The 21,488-nt window shown below is 41.8% G+C and overlaps 1 long non-coding RNA gene, 1 other non-coding gene and 1 pseudogene across 3 annotated transcripts in view; 2 read left to right on the top strand and 1 right to left on the bottom strand.

Annotated features, from left to right (window-relative positions):
• Positions 1-21,060, bottom strand: part of LOC128931215 (uncharacterized) — a 75,487-nt gene extending 54,427 nt beyond the window's left edge. The window contains exons 1-3 of one of the 2 annotated variants that reach the window (XR_013528825.1): positions 20,878-21,060; positions 19,843-19,966; positions 7,393-7,490 (exon numbers count right to left, since the gene is read on the bottom strand). This is a non-coding gene — a long non-coding RNA (uncharacterized LOC128931215). The remainder of the gene's footprint in view (positions 1-7,392; positions 7,491-19,842; positions 19,967-20,877) is intronic. The other variant, XR_013528824.1, reaches the window with a different exon arrangement.
• On the top strand, positions 5,355-5,456 carry LOC128931175 (U6 spliceosomal RNA). Its single transcript, XR_008479299.1, has one exon. It is a non-coding gene; the product is annotated as a U6 spliceosomal RNA (small nuclear RNA).
• LOC128931193 (U4 spliceosomal RNA) lies at positions 10,523-10,635 on the top strand (annotated as a pseudogene).
• Positions 21,061-21,488: the final 428 nt, after the last annotated feature.

The raw sequence follows: 21,488 nt of genomic DNA on the forward strand, positions 1-21,488 counted from the left end.
ACAGTTCAAATCCAAGCCTGAGCTCTTATTCACCATAGTAAACTGCAGCAGTGGAAACAGCATCCAACTTGATGTGTGGACTCAAGTACTATTTCAGCTAGTCACTAGCAGTGCAACCTCAGATAGGTCCTGACAGCTACGAAACACAATTTACTTACTTGTAAAGTAGGAGTAACAATACAGCCTACTGTGCCTACTTCACAAGGTAGCAATGCAGATTAAGTGTGCAACTGATAAAGCTAATTAAAATTCAATGTTATTACTAATCCCACAGTCGCTACCTCCATACTCCCATGGTGTTAATTTTGGCAGCCCTATCCTGGAATCCTAGACTTGGATCACAAACATTGCTGTTATAATTAAAGGAAAGAGCGATATAGATCTTGTCCATATCCGGCAGCCACATATACAAGACCAACTTGTTAACCTGCAATCCCTATTACTGGCAAGACTGGGCAGGTATTTCCAGGCAGGTATTTAAATGTGAAATAGCCAAAAATAATGATAGCCTACAAATAAGATGCCTGTTTACCAAATGACCATATTTCAAGTGCAATATCCCTTCGTTCCAAACACAATATTCAGTTTTCTGAATATTCAACCGCACAAGAAATGTATATTAATGAAAAAAGCTCTGTAGCTCTAGTACCTCTGTATACCTAGCACCTCAATCATATAATACATTTAAACTGAGGGCTTAAACTAAGATTCCAGACTACACAAAAGAAATGGCTAGGTGAGGTAGCTCACGCCTTTAATCCCTGCACATTGGGAGACTGAGGCAGGCAAATCTCTGGAGCCCAAGAGTTCAAGACCAGCCTGGGAAACATGACAAAACCCCATCTCTACAAAAAAAATTAGCCAGGTGAGGTGGCACGTTCCTATAGTGTCCCAGATACCCAGGAGGCTAAGTTGGGAGGATTACCTGAGCCCAGGAGTTTAAGGTTGCAGTGAGCCATGATTTGAACCACTGCACTCCAGCCTGGGTGACAGAGTAAGACCTTGCCTCAAAAAAAAAAAAAAAAAAAAAACCTAACAAAAAAGAAAAAGAAAAAAAGAATAAAAAGCACTACCATTCTCTGAAAAGTTAAACCACCTATGGCCTCTGTAGTCCTCAGGGTTAGAATTGGAACCCCAAAAAATTAACTTGCAAAAATTGTCTGCAATCTCTTTCTTTTCTTTTGAGATGAAGTCTCACTCTGTCACCCAGGCTGGAGTGCACTGGCACAATCTCAGCTCACTACACCCTCCGCCTACTGAGTTCAAGTAATTCTCATGCCTCAGCTTCCAAGTAGCTAGGATTACAAGCACATGACATCACACCCAGATAATTTTCGTGTTTTTAGTAGAGACAGGTTTTCACCACGTTGCCCAGGCTGGCCTCGAACTCCTGACCTCAAGTGATCTGTCCTCCTCGGTGTCCCCAAAGTGCTGGGATTACAGGCATGAGCCACCTCATCCAGCCTGCAATCTCTTTTCTAAGGCAAAAAAGTCTCATCTATTTCTCTTGGCCTCATATTGCTGCAAAAAGAAAACTCACTACCACAACAAAGAAGACAATTTATTCAAGTAGCCAATCAACCTAAGTTTTATGTCTTGTTCACATGAAACTCTGGTTATCAATATTAATACCTCCAGCCATCTTGGGGGAGGAGAGAGAAGAAAAAAAAGGAACTCTGTAATGCTAAAATTCTTTCCTAATATATTTTACTTATGAAATTTCATAACCAATTATATAACCATTCTATTACTTGGAGGAATAAAAAAGTCAATGATTGTCAATTTAAAAGCTACTAAAAACATAACATATAAAATTATACACTAAGGAGTTTTATATATAAATTTGCCCATTAAATAAGTATGTGTGCATACTTCTTTAATTTAAGAAAATTCTAATGACTTATAGTTTATACTACAAGATTATTTATACAAACAGATTGGTCTCATTCCAGAGTAGGCTTTTCTGGGGATGAAGTTTACTAAGCAATTTACAACGTTCTGTGAAAATCATCAGCTTTTTCAGGTTCTGTAGTAAAGTTATAAAACTTCTAGGCACCGGCCAGGTGTGGTGGCTCACGCCTGTGATCCAAACACTTTAGAGGTTGGGAGTTCAAGACCAGCTTGACCAACATGGTGAAACCCCATCTTTAAAAAATAAATAAATAGGGGAGCCACGGTGGCTCCAGCCAGTTGTCCTGGTGCTTGAGGAGGCAAAGCTATGAGTTCAAGGCCAACCTGAGCAACATAAGAAGCTCTCATTCATTAACAAATAAATAAATAAATAAATAAATAAATAAATAAAAATTTAAAAATTTTAAAAAACTTCTAGGCACCATATTTTTTAAAACCATATAAAAAATACATGGGCACGTGTGTACGTATGTACATATGAATGCTTTTATGGCAGTCTTATTTATAGTTACCAAAAATGGGAAACAACCAAATGAACTGGGGAATGAATACAGCAACTATTGTATATCTATACACTGGAATACCACCAAGCAACAAAAAGTAATTACTGATACATAAAAACATGGATGAATCTCAAAATACATTAGGTTAAATAACAGATGTCAGTCTCAGTAGGCCACATACTGAGCCAGGCAGGAGGATTCCTTGAGATAAGGAGCTTCAGGCAAGCACACGCAATAAAACAAGACCTCCCATTTCTATTCAACCAATAAAAATTAAAACAAAAAGGTTAAACACTGCATGATTTCGTTTACATGGAATTTTGAAAAAAAAAAAAAAAAAAAAAAACAGAGAAAATACAGATCAGTGGTTGCCAGAGAGTAAAGGTGAAGAAATGGGCTGACTATAGAAAGGGTCATGAGGGGCCGGGCACGGTGGCTCAAGCCTGTAATCCCAGCACTTTGGGAGGCCGAGGCAGGTGGATCATGAGGTCAAGAGATCGAGACCATCCTGGTCAACAAGGTGAAACCCCATCTCTACTAAAAATACAAAAAATTAGCTGGGCATGGTGGCGCGTGCCTGTAGTCCCAGCTACTCAGGAGGCTGAGGCAGGAGAATTGCCTGAACCCAGGAGGCGGAGGTTGGGGTGAGCCGAGATTGCGCCATTGCACTCCAGCCTGGGTAACAAGAGCGAAACTCAGTCTCAAAAAAAAAAGAAAGGGTCATGAGGAAACTTTTTTGAGGAACTACTCTATATCTTGATCCTCATGGTGGTTGCACAACTAGAAGTGTTTCCCAACCTCACAGAACCATATTCAATATACCTTAACAAAAATAATTTTCAACCATACATGATAGAACCTTTATTGCTCTAATAGCAAGACCAAAGAGATGTTGCTTAAACCACTGATGCCTTGGTCCGATCTGCCTCCAACTTTGAAAACTCCCTTCCATTAACATTTTGCCTAAAAATTAAACAGCATTTGTAAGTTAGTCACAAATCCTTTGAGATCAAAATACACACATATTTTTAAAGAAAACTACCTAGTGCTTGCATCCATGTCATTTTTGGAGAAAATAACCTTTGTTAAGAAGGGAATAAAATCCAAGTAATAAATACTGACATCAGTCTTTTCCAGAATCATGATGGTCAAAACAATGAGACTCTTCTCCTAATTTTGGTCCAAATACCAAAATTTTTACTGCAAAAACTCTCTAACAGATTATTATAAAATCTTAACATTTGCCTAAAAGTCTTTAAGTGCTTTCACTTAACTAGGCAGTATAAACAAAAAAGAGCACAAGCTTAGGCAGAACACAATGGCTCACACTTGTAATCCCAGCATTTCTGGAGGCCAAGGCAGGGAAATCACTTGAGTCCAGCAGTTTGAGACCAGTCTGGGCAATGCAGCAAAACTCCATCTCTTCAAAATACACAAAAAAGGCCGGGCGCGGTGGCTCAAGCCTGTAATCCCAGCACTTTGGGAGGCCGAGGCGGGTGGATCACAAGGTCAAGAGATCAAGACCATCCTGGCAAACATGGTGAAACTCCGTCTCTACTAAAAATACCAAAATTAGCTGGTGGTGGCATGCACCTGTAGTCCCAGCTACTCGGGAGGCTGAGGCAGGAGAATTGCTTGAACCTGGGAGGTAGAGGTTGCAATGAGCCGAGATTGTGCCACTGCACTCCAGCTTGGCGCCTGGCTACAGAGTGAGACTCTGTCTCAAAAAAAATACACAACAAAAATTAGTAGGGTGTGGTGGCACACACCTGCAGTTCCAGCTACTTGGGGGAATGAAGCAGGAGGATGATTTGAGCCTTGGAAGCAGAGGCTGCAGTGTGCCAAGATCACGCCACTCACTCCAGCTTGGGTGAGATCAGAGTGAGACCCTTTCTCAAAAAAAATTTTTTTTAAAGCACAGGCTCAAGATCTCAACTCACCTAGGCAAGTTATTTAACCTAATTTTGCCTCAATTGTCTCATCAGTAAAATTGGAATAATTTCACCACCCTCTGTGAATAGTCGTAGACTATCAAATGAGTTAATATATGTATTATAATAAATCACAGGGTGATAACTGGCATAGTTAATTAAGCCTCAGTATTAACCTAATATAAATAAATGATATCAATAATCACCAGCTATGTAGTCTTTGTATACCACAATTCTGCTCTGTAAGGTAAATGGCCTAAATTCAATGGTCTAAATAAAGAGCTATCTAGTAATACTATTCTATATTCCTATTATTTTACCTGAATTGCACCTACCTAGTTCAGTTTTCAAAAGAAAAATTAAGTATTATACTTCTTATATAAAAAAATGTGAGGTCTAAATAAGTTAAATGACTTATTCAAAGAAACAGTAATGTGAAGGCAGAGCCAAGATGAGGATTCGGTATTCTGAGATTCCTTAAAACTTTGTCCTCTCCAAAACTTTTAGCCCTCCACCAACTCCTTCCCTCCTAACAAAGACACAGGTATAATGCACCCAAAACAACTCCAATTCAATAATTTTAAAATTTCGTTAAGCTATACATTTGATTTGTGCACTATTCTGTATATTTGTTTTATATCATAATAGAAAGGCTAAATGGCTTATCATTAAGTGTATTCATATACGAAGCAAAGTAGTGGAAAAGTTACATCAAAAGCTACAAGGAGACAAACTCAGCAGATTATGTTCTCTAAACTTCTGTGAGAGGCAGAACTTTTTAACTGAGGTATAACATACATACAAAGAAGTGCACACTTCCAAAGTCTACTACTCAATGAGTCTCATAAACAGAACACAACCATAAAATCATGACCCAGATAGAGACACAGAACATTACTAGCACACCTAGAATCTCCCTTGTCCTCACCACCAAAGATAACCATTATTCTGATTTCCATTCCCATCTGTTAGTTTTGTCTGTTTTTGAAGCTTTACAGAAACAGAGTGCTCGCTTCAGCAGCAAATACACTAAAACTGGAACAACACAAGAAGATTAGCATGGTCCCAGCACAAGGATGGCATGCAAATTGGTGAGGCGTCCCATCTTTTTTTATTATTACAGTAGTCTGTATTATTTAACATAAAAAAAAAGATCAATATGAAAAATGGGATGAACTAATCAACAATGTAATTAAAGACAACAGCATTATTTGCCTGGGAAACTAAAGACAAAACAACTGAAAAATTATTAAAACTGTGGAAGGAGTCAATTTGCTGCTTATGGAATAAACATATACTGTAATCACAATGACATATACTATATACTATAGAATTAAAATAACATTTCTGGCTGGGCACAGTGGCTCACGCCTGTAATCCCAGCACTCTGGGAGGCCAAAGTGGGAGGATCACTTGAGCTCAGGAGTTCAAGAGCAGCGAGGGCAACATGGTGAAATTTCCAAAGAATAGGACTAACTCCACATGTAGCAGCTACATGTGGACAAGTATGAGTGTTTCCTGATTAAATAACCTAAGTGTCATCCCCATGAATGTATGTATACAAGTTTGTTGAATTGAAGGCTCCTCCAACTCCACTGGAGATAAATGCTATAAATGTAAGTAATACAAGAAACTCTCATCCAAATTAACTCACGTAAAACAAAAACAAAACAAGAAAAATTTGCCACATCAAGGAAATGTTATAAAGTGTGTTAACTATTGTCTTTACCAGTGACGCATTTATAAAGTGGATCTGAACTATAAATTACTACTACTTACTTGCATTTAAAAAAAAAGGATGTGAAATATTTTTGTAAATTTTCTTTCATTTTTTTAAGATGGAGTTTCACTCTTGTTACCCAGGCTGGAGTGCAATGGCGCGATCTCAGCTCACGGCAACCTCCGCCTCCTGGGTTCAGGCAATTCTCCTGCCTTAGCCTTCTGATTAGCTGGGACTACAGGCACGCGTCACCATGCCCAGTTAATTTTGGTATTTTTAGTAGAGACGGGGTTTCACCTTGTTGACCAGGATGGTCTCGATCTCTTGGCCTCCCGAAGTGCTGGGAGTACAGGCATGAGCCACCAAGCCTGACCCTGTAAATTTTCTTTACCCAAAGGTTCACTGCAGCCACAACAAAATCATGTCCTTTGTAGCAACATGCATGCAGCTGGAGATCAGCATCCTAAGCTAATCACTGGGTAAACATGGGAACAATACATACAGGAAACCACAGAGAGGAAAGGATGGGAAGAAGTGAGGGTTCAAAACTACCTACTGGGTGCTGGATACAGTGGCTCACGCCTATAATCCCAGCACTGTGCGAGGCCGAGGTGGGCAGATTGTTTGAATCCAGGAGTTTAAGACCAGCCTGGGTAACAGGGAGAAACCCAGTCTGTACAGAAAACACAAAACAATTAGCAGGGCATGGTGGTGCATGCTTGTAGTCCCAGCTACTCAGGAGGCTGAGGCAAGAGAACTGCTTGAAACCAGAAGACGGAAGTTGCAGTTAGCTGAGATTGCACCACTGCACTCCAGCCTGGTGATAGAGCAAGACTCTGTCTCAAATTAAAAAAAAAATATTAGCAAGGCATGGTGGCCCACCACTATAGTCCCAGCTACCCAGGAGACTGAGCTGGGAGGATAAGCTGAGCCCAAGAGATCAAAACTACAGTGACCAGTGATCATAACACTATACTCCAGCCTGGGGGAACAGAGACATACCCTGTCTCAAAAAAATTAAACAAAACTACCTACTGGGTGCTATGCTTACTACCTGGGTGGTGGGATCAATTGTACCCTAAACCTCATGCAATATAGCCGTGTAACAAACCTGTACACTATTATCATTGGGAGAAAAAGAGAGAAAATACATGGTGCTAATTTAGAACCATACAAATAGTTTGACCCCATTTGAGGAAACATTTTGCATTTGTGTATTTGTTGAAAACAACTATCAATAAAAGACTATAATTGTGTCCTGTTCATTCATATGACTGACTACTACACAGCTATTAAAATAAATGAAGGCAGGTGCAGTGGCTCATACCTGTAATCCCAGCCATTTGGGAGGCTGAGGCTTGAGAATCACTTGCACCTGGGAGGCAGAGGTTGCAGTGAGGCAAGACTGTGCCCCTGCACTTCGGCCTGGGTGACAGAACAAGACTCTGTTTCAAAAATATTGATAATAATAATACACATATATCAACATAAATAAATGTCATTTTTCAAATTATAGAATACATATCATACACATTCTAAAATATATGTATTTGAAACATAATAATACTACATGTTAAATATATAGAGATATTCGTAGGAAGAATACAAGTACATGGGCTAAAAAGATAAATAACTTCTGCATAATAGGATCTAAGAGGATGACAAAAGGGACTCCAACTGTATACGTATTTTAATTATTTTTTTTTGAGACAAAATTTCACTCTTGTTGCCCAGGCTGGAGTACAATGGCATGATTTTGGCTCACTGCAATCTCCGCCTCCTGGGTTCGAGCGATTCTGTTGCCTCAGCCTCGCAAATAGCTGGGATCACAGGCATGCACCACCGGGCTGGGCTAATTTTGTATTTTTAGTAAAGATGGAGTTTCTCCATGTTGGTCAGACTGGTCTTGAACTCCCAATCTCAGGTGATCTGCCCGCCTCGGCCTCTCGAAGTACTAGGTTTACAGGCATGAGCCGGTATGCCTGGTCGCATATTTAAATGTCTAAAAACAAATATAGGCCAGGTACAGTGGCTCACCCCTGTAATCCCAGCACTTTGTGGGGCCAAGATGGGCAGATCACTTGAGGTCAGTTCAAGACCAGCCTGGCCAACATGGTGAAACAAAGGTGAAAAAGCTTGATATGTGGGTGCCTCATGAGCTCACAGAAAATTTAAAAAGTTGTTGTTTTGAAGTGTTGTCTTCTCATTCTTTGTAATGATGACAAACCAGTTTTTGATCAGATTGTGACGTGAGACAAAAGTGGATTTTACACGAAAACAGTGAAGATCAGCTCAGTGGTTGGACCACGAAGACACTCCGAAGCACTTCTCAAAGCCAAACTTGCAACAAAAAGAGGTCATGGTCACTGTTTGGTGGTCTGCTGCCGGTCTGATCCACTACAGCTTTCTGAATCCTGGCAAAATCAACACATCTGGGAAGGATGCTCAGCAAATCGATGAGATGCACCGAAAACTGCAACACCTGCAGCCGGCACTGGTCCACAGAAAGGGCCCAATTCTTCTCCACAACAACACCCGACCCCACATTGCACAACCAACACTTCAAAAGTTGAATGAACTGGGCTACGAAGTTTTGCCTCATCCATCATATTCAACTGATCTCTCGCCAACTGACTACCACTTTTCCAAGCATCTAGAAAAATTTTTGCAGGGAAAATGCTTCCACAACCAGCTATATGCATAAAACGCTTTCCAAGAGTTCATCAAATTCCAAAGCACAGATTTTTACACCACAAGAATAAACAAACTTATTTCTCGTTGGCAAAAATGTGTTGATTGGAATGGTTCCTATTTTGATTAATAAAGATGTGTTTGGGCCTAGTTGAAATAATTTAGAATTTGCAATCTGAAATCATGATTAATTTTGCACCTACCTACATTTATTACCTCAACTGATCCTCAAATTTTTTTTTTTTTTTTTTTTTTTTGAGATGGAGTCTCCCTCTGTCACCCAGGCTGGAGTACAGTGGCACAATCTTGGCTCACTGCAACCTCCGCCTCCTAAGTTCAAGCAATTCTCCTGCCTCAGCCTCCTGAGTAGCTGGGATAACAGATGCTTTATACCAAGCCCAGCTAATTTTCCTATTTTAGAAAAATGGTAGAGACAGGGTTTCACCATGTTGGCCAGGCTGGTCTCAAACCCCTGACCTCATCTGCCCATCCTGGCCTCCCAAAGTGCTGAGATTATAGGCGTGAGCTACCACGTCTGGCCTAATCTTACATTTCCTGTTCTTTAAGAGACGGGGTTTTACCATCTTGGCCAGGCTGATCTCAAAATCCTGACCTTGAGATCTGCTCGCCTCAGCCTCCCAAAGTACTGGGATTACAGGTGTGAGCCACCTCACCCAGCTATTCTTAGTCTTTAAAAGAATAAAGTAAACCCAGATAATAACAAATGTCTTAACCCAGAAATCTAACCTTTTTGAATGATGTTCTCCATCCACAGAAGCACTTAATGCACTATAAGTGTGCAGTAAACAGCAAAAGCCAACAGGCGCTAATCACTTAAACTCTAGAGGATATACGGCATAGCTCTTCCTAAAATATCACCAGATGGGTATACAAACTTAGACTGGCTCAACTCCCAGCTGTATATTAACACCAAAACTCTAATGAGTCTTTACTGTCATAATAAAAATCATTTGCCTAAATATCTTCCAATCCGTATTAGATGTATTAATATAAACCATAGCCCATCTGAATTGCTACAACTCCACTTGATAGTTAAAACACACTGCAACACACACAAGCAGATACAGAACTTGGGAGTTCGAGCTGAGTTCTGTGTTTACAGAGTCCATACAAACTGCTATTTCTTAAGGTGTCTTTCATCATTCTCAATCAGCTTATAAACAGAAAAACTGGATGGCTAAGTCCTCTTGTGTTTAACTGTGATCAAATCCCAGAATGTCTTTAGTCATAGTGGAGTTCACAATGATAAAGTTCAAATCAGCTTACCTGCCCCATTCCTCCCATACTACTTCCTACAGCTGCCATTCCTCTTGAGAACTGGAGCCAGTTAACCAACCACTTTCTCAATGGTGACTGTGACTTAAACCTTCACAAGACATCCACTGAAATATAAAGACTTTAAAATATCAGGTTTTGGCTGAGCATGGTGGCTCACACCTGTAAATTTCAGCACTTTGGGAGGTAAAGTGATCACCTGAGGTCAGGGGTTCATGACCAGCCTGGCCAACAAGGTGAAACCCCATCTCTATTAACAAAACACACAAAATTAGTCAGCTGCAGTAGCTTGTGCCTGCAATCCCAGCTACTTGGAAGGCTGAATACAAGAATCACTTGAACCTAGGAGGCAGAGGCTGCAATGAGCTGAGATCACACCACTGCACTCCGGCCTGGGTCACAGAGTGAGACTCCATCTTAAACAATAAAAAATAAAATAAAATACCAGTTTTCCTTCTTATAAAATACGTAGCTTTGTGCAGTGGCAGTATCATAGCCAATGAGGTTTATCCAAGGCGTGATTATTGCTAATTGAAAAGTAAAACATGCTCATTTTAGAAACCTGAGAAACTATAAAAGAATAAGAATCAAAAAAGTCACATTATCGCACCAAGAGAGAAATTAATCAGTACTATTATTTCCATTTCTGGACATCCAAGGTCTCCTCTATATGTAAAAGTATATTCATTCATTTACCAGACAGGATTTTAAGTACTGCAGAACAAGGGGGAAGTAGCCTACTAGTTTTTTGGAAGACTAATTTTCTTCAGTGTAAAGAAGTTACACTTACTGCTGAGTAAGTCAACCATATGTACAGGAAACTGAAGAGAGTGACAAAGATGAAGGGAATCATACTTGCTCTTTTTCATTCACTCACAGCAAACCATGGAGTCCATGTTTTGGGAACATTTTTGAGACCATTATTTCTTTATAAATAGCAGCCCACTTAATAAACAAATACGTATATACAAATATGCATAGACATATAATACATACAAATATATACACAAATATACAGTCTTGCCACAGGCGTTACACAGTGAAAGGAATGACATTAAGAGTATTTTTTGTCACCATTAAAGTATCTTAAGAGAAAGTAAAGGGGTATGTGAAAGGTTCATCTAAAATTCATGACTTCTTCCACAAAAATATTTTCTGTGCACATCAGCTGAAGGAACGATCTAACTATGGAAAAAGTAAGTGTTGGTTTTATAATGCTATAATTTATTTACATGTGTAAATAAATATGCAGGAGTTTAAACAGTTATTCTATAAACAGTAATAGCTTACTCTGTACCAGACACTGTATGAAGTGCTAGGGAGTAAGGGAGGGAACAGCCACCAGTCCCTACTTTTGCACAACCTTCAGTCTATCTCTTTAAATATGATGTCAAACACTAGGCATGTGGCCTCAAGGCTGATTAAATGATGATCTCAAATCCTTGTGATGATCTAAGATATATGTGAAAGTAGCTTATAAATCATGTTACCTAAGGTAAAAAGGGATATGTGGCCTTTTATGCAAAGCACTGTATACAGCAATCATCTTCAATATAAACTATCTCATTTCTTTTAAATGGCAAAAAAAATCATTCAAGTTGCTTAACATAATCTCTTTTCACAGTCTCTAAGATTTTAATATCATCTTTCTCTGCCAATGACCCGTATGACATAACTGAAATTAATTTCCCCATAACGGGGATGAAAAGACTCAATTTTTTCTAATACAAAAAGCCTTGTTTCCTAATTTCATAACTTATGGGGGTTGAGAAGCAGGCAGCCACAAATCAAAAGCAACTTATTCAAATTCAAGAAAAAATTATGTTTTAATCTAAGAATCATCATGGAAAGTTTGTTATAGGCTCAGGTTATTCCAAATAGAGTTAGTGAAAGGTTAATTGTGTTACTTTGAGAGCAAAGGAGAGCAAGCAGCAATTATTCATCCCTTCACTCAGTCTCTAAGACCTAATCTCTTTAAAAGCAGAGAGATACATATTACTTCCAAACTGCTTTCCAAAAACGTACTTTTAAAAAATATGCTCTACACAATATCAATTATTCATATTGAAAAGGAATAGACTACATTGCCTCTTACCCTATGATTCACCCTATTCAAATTCAGCCACCTCAACAATACAAAAATTATCAAACTGATGCTTTAAATTTATTTTTGCCCTTATTGCAGATATTGCAGATATGACTCTCAAGAGCATGGAACTTGTTTTTTTTTTTTTTTTTTGAGATGGAATCTCACTCTGTCAACCAGGCTGGAATGCAGTGGCACAATCTTGGCTCACTGCAACCTCTGTCTCCCGGGTTCAAGCAATTATCCTGCCTCAGCCTCCCAAGCAGCTGGGACTACAGGTGCATGGCACCATGCCCAGTTGATTTTTTTGTATTTTTTGTTTGTCTGTTTTTGAGATGGGGGTTTCTCCATGTTGGTCGGGCTGCTCTCAAACTCCCCCTGCTTCTGCCTCCCAAAATGCTGGGATTACAGGTGTGAGCCACCACACCTGGCCAATTTTTTGTATTTTAGTTTCACCATGTTAGCCAGGATAGTCTCGATCTCCTGACCTTGTGATCCGCCACCTCAGCCTCCCAAAGTGCATGAGTCACCGCACCCAGCCTCACATGAACCAGTTTAAAGGCATTCATAATCCAACTAAACTGGGCCACCTGCAAAACTAGTGAAATGCCTAAAAACAAGCATCTATAAATGCCCAATATTAAACCTTAAGAGTCTAAAGCATTAGCAGCCAAAGCAAGTATAACATACCTCTAGGAGACCAGGCACGATGGCTTACAACTATAATCCCAGCACTTTGGGAGGCCAATGCGGGCAGATCACTTGAGGCCAGGAGTTCCAGACTAGCCTGGCTAACGTGGCAAAATCCTGTATCTACTAAAAAAATACAAAAATTAGCCAGGTATGGTGGCACACACCTGTAATCCCAACTACTTGAGTGGCTGAGGCACAAAAATCACATGAACCCAGGAGATGGAGGTTGCAGTGAGCCAAGATTGCACCACTGCACTTCAGCCCGGGTAACAGAGCAAGACTCTAGCCTCAAAAATATATATGCATTTTCTACACACACACACACGGAGACACACACAGACACACACAGGCACACACACACACACACGCACACACACACACACCTCCAGGAGTACCCAAGATGCCTCAAGGTAAAAAAAAAAAACAACTTAACTTCATTTTTAATTATCATCCTTGTTAATTTTTTGTTTGCATTTTATAAAGTTCACAATAATCAGTTACTATGTTTACTCTCTGCAAATTAAATATCTAAGGATGAAGAATTAATGCTCAAAAGGCCGGGTACAGTGGCTCATGCCTGTAATCTCAACACTTTGGGAGACCAAGGCAGATCACAAGGTCAGGAGTCCGACACCAGCCTGGCCAAGGTGGTAAAACCCCGTCTCTACTAAAAATACAAAAAAATTAGCTGGGCATGGTGGCACAAACCTGTAGTCCCAGCTACTCAGGTGAAGCAGAAGAATCGCCTGAACCCAGGAGGCGGAGGCTGCAATGAGCCAAGATCAAACCACTGTATTCCAGCCTGGGCAACAAAGTGAGGCTCCATCACACACACAAAAAAAAATTGATGCTCAATTTTTTTTCTTTTTCTCTTTTTTCAAAGCGGCAACATAAAGCGGTAACAATTTTTTTTCCTAACTTCATTCTTCCCATCCCATCAGTTTTGTTTTGCTTTTTTAAAGAAACAGTGTCTCACTATGTTGCCCAGGCTGGAGTACAGTGACTATATTCATAAGCACAATCACAGTGAACCGTAGCCTTGAATTCTTGGCCTCAAAAATCCTCCTGCCTCAGCCAACCAAGTAACTGGGACCATAGGACCATGTACTGAACCTGCTTAATGCTCAAAATTTTTTAGTGATGGGGTAAGAAACCAAAAAGTTTGAAGACCACTGGTCTACCCTACTCCCTTGTCACTGAACTTTCATTTTTGTCCGCTCCCTCCCCAGAGTTAAGCTATGGAGGTAAGTCCTGATGCTGAAAAGGAAACAGAAGAAAAGCTGTTTCAAACTATTTTAAACTCCCAACAACAAGCTAAACATGAAAAATCACTAGCAAGAAATACATGGAATTGAATACTACTATGCTGTTAATGGGAATTTCAAATAGACATTCTATCTATAGGGCACCTTGAGTATGTTCAGATTTAAAACACATATACCCTCTGATCCAATAAGCCCACTTTTTTTTTCTTTTGAGACTGAGTCTCACTCTGTTACCCAGGCTGGAGTGCAGTGGCTTGATCTTACCTCACTGCAACCTCCATCTCCCAGGCTCAAATGATTCTCCATACCTCAGTCTTCCAAGTAGCTGGAATTACAGACCCCCACCACCACATCCAACTAATTTTTATATTTTTAGTAGAGATGGAGTTTCACCATGTTAGCCAGGCTGGTCTTGAACACCTGATCTCAGGTGATCCGCCCACCTTGGCCTCCCAACCTGCTGGAATTACAGGCATGAGCCACCATGCCCAGCTAATAAACCTACTCTTAAGAATTTATTCTGGGCCAGGTGCAGTGGCTCATGCCTGTAATCCCAGCACTTTGGGAGGCCGAGGCGGGTGGATCATGAGGTCAGGAGAAATCCTGTCTCTACTAAAAAATAAAAAATATTAGCCAGGCATGGTGGCTCGCGCCTGTAGTCCCAAGTACTTAGGAGGCTGAGGCAGGAGAATCGCTTGAACTTGGAAGGCAGAGGCTGCAGGGAGCCAAGATCATGCCACTGCACTCCAGCCTGGGCTACGGAGCAAGACTCTGTTTCAAAAAAAAAGAGAAAAAGTTCTATAGCTTTCATAATCAGATAGAGTTTCATTTTGAAATTTAAAAAATGAGATTAAGTTAAAATTTTAAATTATTGTTTTATATCCCTTCTAAAACTTGTTATAAACAGTGTCTTCTCGTGTCATTTGTAGAATAAATCTAAATACTTAATTACATATTTGGTTTATCTCATGTAAAAATGATAGGCATCGAATAAATAACAACCCTATTTCAAGTTAACCACCTTGTCTTTATACCAATTCTTGCCAGTTACGTCATGATTTATCAATATACTTATAATTTCCTTACGCTTTTCCAGATTATAAATCTATGAATAATTCTGAAAACAAAACAAGTTTCTATTCCTTTTCTGCAACTAAGTTACAAAAGTATTAACTACCGAAGAAATTAGATTTAGACCCCAGATAGGTGAAATCAGAAAAGCTTGCTACCAACTGTCATAACAGAATCATTCTGAATATGAGTTATCAGCATCAAAACAATATCTCTGTGGTTACCAAGCACTCCATACTCAACCTTAAGGGAAAAGGATACTTCAGAATATTATTATAGCATAAGCTTATGTGCTTCTTCATTTAATCAACAATTTAGAACTAACTATGAGGTATCTCACCACTAACAGAATAGCTTTAAGGAAACCCATCTTGGCAGTTTTCTTCTTTTTTTCATTTGTTTCATACCTGTCTTATAGTCAGTCATTCTACCCACACTGCACAAGCACTATGTACCTAAACAACTGCAACAAAGTTTTATCACAACCCAACAGAAAAAACAACCTTTTAGGCCAGCCAACCTTATAGACAGTGGCTCATGTCTATAATCCCAGCACTTTGGGAGGCCGAGGCAGGAGGACTACTTGAGCCCAGGAGTTCAAAACCAGCGTGGGCAAAGTAGCAAAAACCCGTCTCTACAAAAAATGAAAATAATAATTTTTATAAAGAAAAAATACATTTTACACTGCAACCAAGTATACACACACAAACATATCTTTTACAAGGAAACAAGTTTCCCAAATCAATATTTACTTTTACTTTATGCAATGCACCGATATATTCTGTTTTTCAAAATACTTTTTAAAGTAAGAACATTGATTTCATTACCCTATCACACTGCCACCTGCTACTTAAAAACACAGCCTTAAAACTTTACACAGAACATGCTAAACTCCTTGCACCTACCACCTTCCACCACTGCTCCAACAGAAGAAAATGGGTGAATCTACCAAGTCTATTCCAAGTACAGATATTGGCATAAATGTGAGACATCCCAGGTTCCTCTGAAGTTCCTGAAACATTGTGAGTATTCCTACAAAGAGGATACATGTGCTGAAAGATTTCTCCAGGCAGAGTACAGAGGCAGAATTTCTGTTGCCTTATCAGTGACACTGGCAAATTCTGCACTTGAAAACATGTACCAGTGGTCACTGCTTCACAAGCCAATTCTTCCAAGACATAAAATAGAGTTCTAATACCAACCCCTTACATTTTTAGAATACTTTTCATATACACTATTCCATTTGATCCTCCCTGGCACTCTGTTAGAAAAGTAGAGAAGTTGCTTGTCTTCCTTTCACTAATGAGGGAATTGGAGCTCAGAGGGGTTATGTGGCTTGCCAAACACAACACAGCTAATGAAGAATACAACCCAGGCTCGAACCCAGGATTTACTGTTCTACCCACTTTCATGCTACAATTTTCATTTCTAATATCTGATACAAATGTGAGCTTAAAAGGTATATTGTTTCTAGATACAAAAGTACAGATGAAAGCATGATGTATGGATGATGTCATAAAATTAAGATTAAAAATAGCAATGTCGCGATGTGCAATGGGTCATGCCTGTAATCCCGGCACTTTGGGAGGCTGAGGCGAGTGGATCACAAAGTCAAGAGCTCAAGACCATCCTGGCTAACATGGTGAAACCCCATTTCTACTAAAATCACAAAAAGTTAGCTGGGCATGGTGGTGCACGCCTGTAATCCCAGCTACTTGGGAGGCTGAGTCAAGAGAATTGCTTGAACCTGGGAGGTGGAGGTTGCAGTGAGCTGAGATTGTGCCACTGCACTCCAGCCTGGAAACAGAGCGAGACTCTGACTCAAAACAAAAAAAGAGCAATGACGTTAGTAATTTTGGTAGCTTCTAAAATAACCTGGAGTCCTAGTTCAATCCAATGTGAATCTGATATCTTATATGATAAATCAATGTTTCACTGATGATTAATTTATGTATATATTCACCATAGAAAATTACAGAATTGGGTGGAAAGAAATAACTAACTATATAAATTACACAAACTCCCCCAAACCATTCTCAAGTCTCGTGGCTTCACACTAAATTATGACGTTCCCAATGTAAAACCCGATTTGGTTTCAACACTAAGTGAATTACAACAGCCTAAGCATGTTCTTTCTACATAATACTTGCAACATACATTCAATTTCTGGAGCACTTTTGTACAATGTCTACAATGCTCAAGCTAAAAGCAGAACCCAACACAGAATCATGTTTCTTTTAATGAGAAAAAAATCATGTTTCTTTTAAATGAGAAAATTTCTTATCCAGAGCCCTACTTGATCAAAAACTTGCTGTTTAAACCAATGCAAAACATCAATTAGCTTTTAATAACTAACACTGCTATCATATCTGTTCTTTTTTCCATATCAATACGGTTCACTTACTAAAAAAATATCTGAGGGCATAGAATATGCTGATAACTGCACTGGGTACTGGGGACCTCAGGGAACAAAACAGACAAGGCCTCTGGCTCTTCTAATGGACAGCTGGGTACAACTCTCTAAAAATACTACTCTGATTTGACAGGATATTTACAAAGTCCTTCACTGCTCTACACAACTATAACAACCTTTTCTTCCACCTCTTCCAAACTTATGACGACCTTCACCACACCTCCCTTAAAACACGAATACTTCCTTTGGTAACACAGCATTCCACTTTACTAAAGAAGGTGTGAATGTGTTAACTAGAACTACAGCAGATCTTTAAGCTGACTTTACCACTCCTCATGGCCTGTGGCAAATTTCAAGAACTTTTCACAATCCATGATAACCCTTCCTGGTTCACAACCCTGGTCTCAGATGACTGCTAACAAACCCATCCTACCCTCCACTAGAAATCTGAGTCAGATGCTGTAGGAGCAACCATGATGTTGAGAAGCATCTTCAGCGGACCCCTTTATGAGCTTACTTGCTCCCTCTCCTTCTCTGTTTATTTCCTCTGGATTCTTCAATATATCTCTGGATACAGTATATCTCCAATAATTCAGCCTCGAATTTTATCAGGTGTGTTTCTTGTGCATAAATTAACTTTTGGCAACAAATCTGTTTCCCCTACATAAATATTTTAAGAGTTGCTCAAGGCCGGGCACAGTGGCTCACGCCTATAATCCCAACACTTTCGGAGGCCAGGGCGGGTGGATCACAAGCTCAAGAGATGAGACCATCCTGGTCAACAAGGTGAAACCCCGTCTCTACTAAAAATACCAAAGTTAGCTGGGCATGGTGGTGTGCACCTGTAGTCCCAGATACTCGGGAGGCTGAGGCAGGAGAACTGCTTGAGCCCAGGAGGCAGAGGTTGCAGTGAGCCGAGATCGTGCCATTGCACTCCAGCCTGGGTAACAAGAGTGAAACTCGGTCTCAAAAAGAAAAAAAAAAAGTTGCTCAATTTGCATCTCTTTAAGTTTCTCATGCGTCCCCTTCTTCCCCACCTCTTAAATCCTTAAAGATCTATAAACAAAAGCACCCTGAGAAGTCATAATTAATGGGACTTCTTTGGAATACCCACCAATCTAAAGCAAAAGTTCACATGCCTTGCTGACCAGAATCATTCAAGGGAGCTTTGTAAGGATGTATTCCCAGGCCCTATCCTCAGAGATCTTAATTCACCAGGTCCTGCATAAGTTCGAGGAATTTCGGTAGTCCATACTATTTCTAATGATCAGCCTTAAACTAGACAACCACTGAAGAACCTGGGCTGCGAGCTGAAAAAGTTGGGTTCTTTTATGGCTGGCCATTAACTACAAGCAGGGCTGTACCACTGTGCTGGTCACTTGAAGTTCTCTGAGTCACTTGAAAATGAGGGAGTAATTGGAGCCAAAAGAGGTCTTCATAGGCAGCCAATCTAAAATTCTAGAATCCTCCAAATTTAGTTTAATATCACATACTATACTGGGTCTCAAAACAGCCTCATTCTGGCTGGGGGCTCATGTCTGTTCTTTCAACACTTTGGAAGGCCAAGGCAGGCAAATCACTTGAGGTCAGGAATTCCAGACCAGCAAGGCCAACATGGTGAAACTCCGGTCTCTACTAAAAATACAAAAATTAGCCGGCCGTGGTATCCCACACTTGTAATCCCATCTGCTTGGGAGGCTGAGGTGGGAAGATTGCTAGAACCGGGGAGGCGGAGGTTGCAGTGATCAGAGATCACACTACTGCACTTCAGACTGGGCAGCAGAGCAAGACTCTGTCTCAAAAAATATATATATATATATCATTCTGTAAGCTCTTCTAGCCTACCCAAGTCACAGGCCCTATAGAGGGAAAACTTTCTGCATCCCATCAATGTCTCCTGTCCTACTGAACAGCCCTGAATCTTAAAGGGTATGGTCCCCACCACCTCTCCGTGGACATTTGACATTAAAGAAAAATCATCTCCTATAATTCAACCCAGGCCTCTCATGGTATCATCCACATATGAGAAAGTTGAACCTCAACTAGGAAAGTATATGGTTTTGGGGTTTGGTTTGGTTTGGTTTGGTTGTGAAAAAACAGATGTCACAGGCAGGGTGTGGGGGGCTCACGCCTGTAATCTCAACACTGGGAGGCCAAGGCAGGCGGATCACGAGGTCAGGAGTTCGAAATCAGCCTGGCCAATATAGTGAAACCCCATCTCTACTAAAAATACAAAAATTAGCCGGGCATGGTAGTGCTCACCTGTAGTCCCAGGTACTTGGGAGGCTGTGGCAGAAGAATCGCTTGAACCAGGGAGGCGGAGGTTGCAGCGAGCCGAGATCTTGCCACACTGCACTCCAGCCTGGGTGACAGAGCAAGACTCCGTCTCAAAAAAAAAAAAAAAGATGTCAGAAAACAAAGTGGATATCAAGATACTAGAACAGTAAGAATTTAGGGCTGGGTCTGGAAAGGACATTTGAATTTGAATATCAATACCTAAAAGTAATCCATGTGCAAAACTCACAAGTGAGATTATCAAACTCCAGGGGAGTCTATTAATGTGACCATAAACTCTGCCCCTTAATTTCGACATTAAGTTTTCCAGTCCCAACTACTACCGACAATATAATCTTATGGGTCCGGAAATGCCATACAACAAGCAAAATGTCTCCCCGAGAAATAACACTGTAAACGATTGCGGAGCAGTCCGACCAGTGTTCCCTGAGCTGCGCAAACTGTCCCAGCATCCTTCCCACCTAAGTACTACCAGGTCAGGAGGAGGTCCTGCTGCACCATCAGGCGGTCACTCCTCCTTTCCACAAGGCCCAGGCCTGCGCCATGCGCCCCGGGGCTCCCGTGACCCCCGACCTCCAGTCTCTGGCAACGACGGAGCCCCACAGACCCGGCAGGGGGCGAAGGGCACACACTCACCTCCCGGGAGTCCGTGGGAATAACCCCGGGCGCTCCTGGGGCACGTCCCACACCCGGAGCCGCACGGGCCCATCTCCGACAGGTCCGGGAGGGCAGCCAGAGCCCGAGACCCCGCCTTCCCCGCACCTAGGGTCCGGCCGAGCTGGCCGCTGAGCTCCCATTTCCACTCCCTCTCCCAGCGCCACCCCCTGGCGGCGGCGATGGCCCGGGACGCCCCTCCCCGGGCCCCGCACGCGGTCCCCAGCCCTTCCAGGCCACTGCCTCCTCCGAGGGTGACAGCCGCCTGGCCCGGGCCAAGGCCGAGGCCGGCCCCTCCTCCAGCCTCTTCACCTCCCGAGGAGACAGGGGACGGGGTGGGCTTCTTACCGGGCAGCGCGACACGGCGAGGTCCGCCACGGCACGGCCTCCTCCTCCGCCACCCCACCAGGCTCCCTGCCAGAGCCGGCGCGGAGCAGCACCTGAGCCGCTGGGGCGTCTCATCCCGCAGCTACTCCGCAGCCGCCGCCGCCGCCGCCGCCGCCTTCTCACAACCACAACAACCTGGCGGCCGCAGCCGCACAGAGCGCGCTCTCGACGCGGAGCCCGGCGACAAGCGGGGACGCGCGCGCACGCTAGGGCGCTGAGCGGGGGGTGTCCGGGAAAGGAGGCGGGTCTCCCCTGTTGGACGGGGGCGGGGACTGGACAGGTGGTCACGCCCCAGGAGATGGGCGGGACTGCAGTCCAGACTAATACCCGCGGCTAGGCAGAGGCTAGCAAAAAAGCCCAGTGAAAGGCCGGGCGCGGGCCGGGCGCGGTGGCTCACACCTGAAATCCCAGCACTTTGGGAGGCCGAGGCGGGTGGATCACGAGGTCAAGAGATCGAGACCATCCTGGTCAACATGGAGAAACCCCGTCCCTACTAAAAATACAAAAAATTACCTGGGCACGGTGGCGCGTGCCTGTAGTCCCAGCTACTCAGGAGGCTGAGGCAGGAGAAT

This window comes from Callithrix jacchus, chromosome 17, assembly GCF_049354715.1.
Source record: "Callithrix jacchus isolate 240 chromosome 17, calJac240_pri, whole genome shotgun sequence".
In the NCBI taxonomy this organism is placed as follows: domain Eukaryota; kingdom Metazoa; phylum Chordata; class Mammalia; order Primates; family Cebidae; genus Callithrix; species Callithrix jacchus.